The sequence below is a fragment of the Macadamia integrifolia genome, chromosome 6 (genome assembly GCF_013358625.1).
Source record: "Macadamia integrifolia cultivar HAES 741 chromosome 6, SCU_Mint_v3, whole genome shotgun sequence".
NCBI classification, from domain to species: Eukaryota; Viridiplantae; Streptophyta; class Magnoliopsida; order Proteales; family Proteaceae; genus Macadamia; species Macadamia integrifolia.
Genome location: NC_056562.1, coordinates 21,451,551 through 21,457,706, shown reverse-complemented (window position 1 = coordinate 21,457,706; position 6,156 = coordinate 21,451,551).

Genomic DNA, 6,156 nt, shown 5'->3' with positions numbered 1-6,156 from the left:
TTGCCTTTTGGGTAGAAATATCAATGGGAAATTGGCTTTTATTTTTTATTTTTTTTAGTTTTTTTATGGTAAAACTTCTTTTAAAATAAAAGGGACGAGGCTAGTATGCCGCCGGCTTTTTTTCAGAACTCAATCAATGGGAGCACTGGAATGGAAGGACATATGGGACTTTTCGAAAGAGGAGGAGAGAGAGGCACACATTGGGTATACCGCTAGCATACCCAGCCTTTTCCCAAATGGCTAAAAAGTAGCAGTACGGGAGTGCTATGAATTTATACACTCTTTTTATCTTGACCATTGATTTGGTTCTAAATGAATCTTAGTCATCCATTGCTTTTAACCGATCTCCAACTATCTTAGTTAGTAAGAATGAGCTTCTTGAAATGGGACGATATTGTTCTTCTTCACTCATGCCATTGCTCCTATTTCTATCATGATGAACGGGTGCTCCTGCTACCTCTCCACTGTGTCTTTCTCTTCAATATCATCCCTAGCATCGCCCTCCTCTTCTTCCTCCCTAGTGGTATGAGTGCTCTTCATCCACACTGCCCTATTTTTTCACCATTGCCATTGAATTCACAGAAGGGTAAATCTCCCAATCATAAATCTCCACTTGCTAGTACAACTCCAAGATCAAATAGGTAGTAGATCGAGCTTGCAAAAAAGCGGAGAATCCCCAAAGGTCCTATTGGAAAAATTGGTGGGAATGTAACGAAGACGTCAAAGTAAGTGTTTGTGAGAAACTTGAAGAGGAAGGATACGTCCTGCATGTTTCCGAGACCATCGAGTAAGAAGAGCCTAGACACTACAAATGGATGGTTGGTTGGTTGAGATTTTAAATGTAACTGCAAGCATACGAATTAGTGTAGCTACGGGTCAAATACAGGGAGAACAGCCACTTTATTTTTTTGTTGCTTCTTTTAATAATGCAAAAGTGAACATATTAATGGTTGTGATCTAATTCTAACTACCGTCCTAAACATATGTATCTAAAATAACGTCCTAACTATTCGTCATCTAAGAATTTAAAGACGCAAGCCACGCAATTAAAATTAAATAAATAAATAACTGAAAATAAACAACCCACGTAATTAAAAAAAAACAATAAAGAAAAAAATGCTGAAATAAAAATAAAGTAAAAGAAATGGGATAAAGCTAGAGAGAGACTCACAAGTAGGTTTCTCTACTTAACCCGAGGGATGCATCATAATATGAGATTTCCTACTTAACCAGAGAGTCACTCTTACAAGGATTACTCTACTTAGCTTTAGGGAAAGGGAGACAATTAAAATAAAAGCAATAAATTGATGGTTCTATTGCTAGGAGGGGCAAAGCCAACACATACACTAGCCATGAATCTTGGGGGAAAGGGATAGCAATAATGTAACGATTGAAATTAAAATCCTAAATTAAGAAAGAAAGGGTAGTCAGAAGAGGAAATGAGAGGGGGGAAAAAAGATTACTGAAGGAACCTTCTTACTTGAATTAGTGTTTAAATTTGAAAGCTTTGGTGATTTGAGATACTACCAGTACTAAAAACCAGATTTAGAATAAACCAAATCTGAAATTTCTAGTACTAGAGAAAACAAATCTTGAAAAAAAAAATTGAACTTAAGAAGAAAAAAAATGCTCCGCGGCTCTTGATCTTGTCACCTAGATCTAAGCCTAGAACTATAACTTTAAAAATTACAACTCAATTGCATAAATCATAAACATAAAAGATTGAATAAGAATAAAAGAGTTCTTGCATTAATTGACATAAAAAGCTATTACAAAAGTGATTAAAGAAAAAATAAAGAATAACTAAAACTAAAAAGAGTAAGAGGGGGAGAGAGAGAAAAAAACTAAGCATAAACTAGAAAATAAACTAAGGGGAATAATAATTAGGAGGGAGGAGGAGGGACTTTTATAGGGCTTTGGTCTTGCCTCCTTCCTTCTACAAGTCTTCTTTTAAAAAAAAATTAAATTAAATCTTGGTAAAAATCTTCATTCTCTGAGATATTGTGTGAGAAAAGAGAGAATCTGTTTCCAAAATTAATAAATTTTATTCCTTCCCTGCAATATTAACCAATATCTTGCAGTCTTAATTAAATCAAAATGGAATCTCTGCATAGCATCTTTAAGATCTTGTGAGGTGGCAAGGAGAGAGAACAATCTTCAGGATTTTGTAGGAGAGAGGATGTGGTACCAATGAGTGGGTCCCACCTTTGGACAAGTTAGTTCAAGCTTGGACCGGTTCTTGATTCACTTTAAGCACTTTCTCTTATAGACTTAGAAACTAAAAAAAAAAAGAGAAAAATAAAAGTAGTACTATCCAAAGTGGGACAAAATGTACACTTATATCCCTAAGATTTCATACATTATTGTGCTCATCATCGGCCTTCCTAGAAACTTCGAGCACTTTGTTGAAGTTGTATCTAGATTTGAATTGCACTAGAGCCTTGCGAAGATCGACGAGGATGCCAACATCTTGTTGTATCATTGGGAGAGATGACAGTTTTGTTGCACTTTCATTGTAGTTACCCATGAACTCAACCTCCGTGGGTTTGGAGGGGTTCTATTTTGCGACACTCAGGAGGCTTGAAGGGTTCAGGGGCGAAAAATATAGGGATTTTGAAATCATCCCTTTTGAATATGGAAGATTCTAATTATATTTGTGTTTTCTGTAGATTAAACCTTATATGATGTGTGTTTAAGTTATTTTACATTTTTGTTTATGTGATAAAATAAAGATTATACATAGGCATTTGAGGTGTAACATTTGATAGAAGAAAATGCATATTGATTGGAGAAAAGATTGTTTCTGATAGACTTTTGTGGAAGATGCTACAGACTTTCATGTTGAGAAAGATAAATGCACTTCAAGAGAAATCAAGAAGAATGAATCTTTCGAGAATATCAAGATCAGATTAAGCTTCCATTTTTATATATTTTGTAATCTTGATGTTGATGTTCATAAGGTGAAATATGTCACACCTCACCTCCATTTACCTGAATGTTGGTGACATGGACACAACAAACCATCCAGGATCCACAATGCAGTACTTTAAGTTCATAAAGCTATGAAATGATTCTACGATCACTTAAATAATAATATTTAAAATATACACGACAAGTGATTTCTGTTGGTATTTACCATATTTATATAAAAAATTTCACAGTGGAATCATAATTACAGTTATGCCCCTAGGGCTACATATAATAAGTACAAAAAGAATAAAAAAAATGGAAGATGATACTTTCATCCTCAATGTGCTCCGAATGCATAGTCGTCACATACGCAACCATTTTCGTGCTTAAGTGTGTAACTAGCTCCTCGTCCTAGAGGTCATCTTCGTAGAGAGCCGGTTGCTTAGCCACATACTCCAGATGGTTATCTAAATCAACATCTAAAAAGAGAGTAACAACGGGGATGAGCTTCCACAAAGCCCAGTGAGAGGTATACACAAAAGTAATCATAACAATCAATGAAATGAAAACAATATAAATGCTCAACCAAAACAATATGAATATAGTTAAATGGATGCAATGACAGGATCTGGATTACAACAAACAAACCTAATTAACAAATTGTAAGTCCATAGTAAGTATCAGTGCTACTGCAACATAGATGGTATCTTCAATCACGAATGCATGTTCTCGATCCCCAAGGATATAACTAGTTGCGAGTCAGGAGCATACCGATCCCTATATGGCTACTTCGGTACTCGATAAACCCCTATTAATAATCCTCTATAATACCACTACATCGAATTCAACATCGCATGTAAGGCATACCCACCACCGAATCCAACATCGCGTGAGGGTTTGTCATGATGCTGGCATCCCCACCAGCTTGTCACAGGAAATCGTCCCCAGTCTCGGACCATCGGGCGATACGATTAGCCAATACGTAAACCCCTATTGGAAAAGGTTATAGCACCATGGTGGCTATCCTAGCCAAATGCATTCTATCATGGTATGAGTTACATTATAAATAAACTCACACACCCTGTGGGCGTACAGTGTCAGAACCCAACCTTCGGCCACTTTGTAGCCCATACTCCACAATACACTCACACACACTCACCCTAGGCATGCAGTGCCAGAACCCAACCGTCGACTACCTTGCATCTTGGTCACACAAACACACACACCCTTTCACAATTCATAACATTACACAACATACACATTCACATCAAGAATGAATTTATAATATGCAAATGACATTATCATACACATATGCATCATGATGTAAACACTCCATAAGATCACACAATATGATGGTGGGTAGTCGATGGTCTCGTGTCGCATGGTCCCGTCACTTGTTGATTCTTCTCCTAGAATACATAGGGTTTTTTAAACAAATTAGTCAACCTTAGGGGGGTTTGACCCTAGGTTACATGCCATTCAAAATGAGTTTAAAAACCCCTCTTGGGAGGTTAACCAGTTGATGCTCACTGGTGGATGTCCCTCCACGAGTGACCATTGATCGATGAAGCCAATCCAGGCTGTTCTTTACCCAAATTTACTCCATAGGTCGATGGTGTCACACCTCGTTCACACAGAACCGGACCGATGACCGGGTTAACTCCGGTTAATCCAAACCTGCCAGGATCATCTGATATAGTACCCCACCATAGCATACCCACGTCTAAGATAAGAGTTCAAAAGTTCAACGAAAGACTTAAATTACCTATAAATATCCCCAATATACTTGATACCCAAATTGTAGTATATAGCTAAGTACATATGGGCCCGCAGGCATGATATTTACATAATAATAATAATAATTTACATATCAAGTACACAAAAAAAGGGGGATCATCAAAAGAATCAAAAAGCAAAATCCTGTACGGTGTCATTGCTGCGGTCCCGCAGCACAGCCCTCGCACATGCAATCAGCACCGTGCTCATACTCCTCAGGGACCCACCAGTCCTCATCAGGAAACTCAACTGTGGGGCCCGACTCCTGACCTTCAGGCGGGTGACCTACAAAATCATCCAAAAGAGGTGCGCACATGGGATGAGCTCACTAGCTTAGTAAGTGAAAAGAAAGACCACACAACAATCACATCCATATGCACTATATGCTATGCAATTCATTTTAAATCTTATCCACCTAAAAAATATTATTAAGTCTTTGGTTATGTGCTACTTACAACCACAGTGCGTGTATGCCCTGGGTACGAGCCACGAACTTTATCCCATGATATTTCATAGGGCTGTCGGAGAAGGCCCACCGTGAGCACTCAGAAAAGTAAAGCATGTCGACTACCGGCTCTTAACATAAAAGTAAATGAAAGAAAAGTAAAGGTACTGACCCCAACAATTTAAAAGCATTACGATTGGCCCTCTTGAATATACCACTGAGATTGCCGACAGTCCTAATGACCAGTCAGGCGTATGTCTAACTGCCACAATGACCCGACAACCGCAACCACTGCTTCCCCCCAAGTGATAACCCAACACCTCAACCCCTGTTGGGAAAGGTAGTAGCACAGGGTATGAGAATCCTAAACCGCATGCTCCCATATGATATAGTACGATTGTATAGTGCCACCGCATCCTATTCCACGGGCCACCAATGCACTCGTTTCCAAGCTGACTACGACGTCCAGTCCAATAATGCATCATGTATAGTAATCTAACCATTCATCACATAAGCACATCAATCATTTAACATTGAGAATGTAAATCACCACCCACATATCATAAATCATTAATTTAGAATGCACACGAATGGCATACGAGGATGATTAATCTACACATAATTTGCATGATGACATGGCTAGTCTAGATATAATTTAATAATGCAACAACACGCTTTAAAATAAAGTCAAATGTCCTCTCCCCACTTACTTGTTGTGTACAAAAACTCACGCTCGGTATGGGTGAGATTCGACGCAAGAAACGTAAGTTTCTAGTGAAACCTATCATAAGTGAATGAAGTTAGCATTTCACCACTTTGGGGTCAAAACTAACGAGATTTGATATTTAAATCATGTTTAAAATCATAAAAGAGGGTTGTCTGTTCGTTTTGGGCCCATTCGGGCTCAAAAATCCGACTGGGGGGCCAACAGGTGGGCCAGACAGCCCACCTGTCATCGCCCACCGGTCTTCACAGGCGGGCCGGATAGCCCGCAATTGAACCGATGGGCCCCCTCAGGCAGGCGG